The sequence below is a fragment of the Nannospalax galili genome, unplaced genomic scaffold (genome assembly GCF_000622305.1).
Source record: "Nannospalax galili isolate Female #2095 unplaced genomic scaffold, S.galili_v1.0 scaffold8367, whole genome shotgun sequence".
Taxonomy (NCBI): Eukaryota; Metazoa; Chordata; class Mammalia; order Rodentia; family Spalacidae; genus Nannospalax; species Nannospalax galili.
This window is the reverse complement of record NW_008356947.1, coordinates 33,585-35,428: the sequence shown is the minus strand read 5'-3', so window position 1 is coordinate 35,428 and position 1,844 is coordinate 33,585. Positions and strand designations below refer to the sequence as shown.

Below are 1,844 nucleotides of genomic sequence, written 5' to 3'. Positions count from 1 at the left end.
AACAATGAAATCAATTCCTGTGGATCCAGAGTGATCAAAAGGACTGGCCATGCCATCATTGTTTAATATTTAATTTTACATAATTTTTCTCAAATGTGAGTGTACTTTCAGGTCACCTAGGCTGCCTGTTAATGATATGACTTCCTGTACTTATTCCTCATTCTGAGAAGACTGATCAGAAATCTGCATATACAATAAATATTCTAGGGGATAATGTGCAATACTTTAAGTGCAAGTCTTTTAAAAAAGAGCCTTGAGGTAGTTCGTCTATCAAGTGTAATGCAACTGAGGTGAGGTGCTTATAAGGAAAATTCAGGTTGAACTGTGAACAGTAGATAATGGCAGAATAAGTATTTTGCCAAGATGTTTCAGGTTCGGATGTTCCGTGACCCATTATTTTCCCTCTTTCTACTTAGGATGTCTAGGCAGGGAAGAACAATCATCTTCTCCATTAATCGGCCTCAGTATTCCATCTTCAGACTTTTTGATAGCCTCACCTTAGTGGCCTCAGGAAAAGTCCTGTTTCATGGGCCTGCACAGGACGCTTTGGAGTACTTCGAATTAGCAGGTATGGTCACGTTTCCATGCGGCAGCTCCTTCATCCACAGGATCCTGGAAGAGAGCCGGGCACACTGGAATACTGTTCTATCCTTGTGCAGAATTATTCAGGTTTCTACACTCTAAAATAACTGGTTAGTTTGGTGTCAGAATTTTGATTAATTTTGCAGGACTTGCTTGTTACTTAGGTTTATTTTTCTGTCCTGTCTGAGTATGCATGCCTGTGATTGAGTGCTTTTTCTGGGCCATGTGTGCTCTGCTTCCCAGTTATGATGACTTCATAACTAACATGCTAGACTCAGGCCAGTTATTCCATCTCTTGAACAGTCTGGGAAAGGCCCAGTATCATTGCATTCTTGCCCACGTAACAGGTGGTGGTTTCTCATTTTCCTCTAGTATGTGATCTTTCTCTGCAGGTTTATGAGGTGCTACTTAACTTTGTAGTAGCCTCATACTTCAGATTTAGGCTATGAATGTGTGCTAGCCTTAAGATATGGATTTAAATATTCACTGAGTTTCTTAATTTCTTTTTTCTTAATTTTTGTCATTTTAAAATATGTAAGCATTTCTGAGTCTGGATAGTCTGGATAGCCCAGTCAAAATTTAGGACAAGTTCAAATGTGACACAGAAAGTTAATGCCAAAGTTCACGTGTGCTGTGTTGCCACTCTGAGGATTTATTCTCCTTTTGGAATTATGGCAACATGACAGACGATATTTGTATCTCTGAACTTCATAGGTAGAAAAGCAGTGAATGTTATCCCACACACTGCTCTTCCAGTTTCCTAGGTGAACCCAGAAAGCACAATGCCCCTGGGCAGTTGAAACCCCAACCCCAGACCTGGATTTAGGTTTTTGAAGTACTGAAAGCCTCAGAGCATAATAATAGCTGGTTTGGGATTCACGGTTTATAATATGTAAGGACTAATGTAAGTTGTTCCTGTATGGTACGCATGAGCACACATATAAATTGGCGGGAAACAGATTGTTGCAATATTTTGTGAGCATATACATGAGGCAAGGGTAAATCAGTGAGGACAAAAGAGCAGGATTAAGAAATCATTGGATTCTGTCTTCCCTAGCCTCCCTTACTAAAAAAGTCCTCTGTGTTTCCTAAGACATTTAGAACTGTGCTCTTGGATTCCTGTCTTTTGTAGGTTATCACCATGAGCCCTACAACAACCCTGCTGACTTCTTCCTGGATGTTATAAATGGGGATTCTTCTGCTGTGATATTAGGAGGGGAGGAAGAAGACCTTGAAGGTATAGGATCTTTTTGATTCACAGA

At 40.1% G+C, this 1,844-nt stretch overlaps 1 pseudogene; it reads left to right on the top strand.

Moving 5' to 3' along the window:
- The window catches only part of LOC103751357, a 28,087-nt pseudogene that overhangs the window by 7,741 nt on the left and 18,502 nt on the right, over positions 1-1,844 (top strand).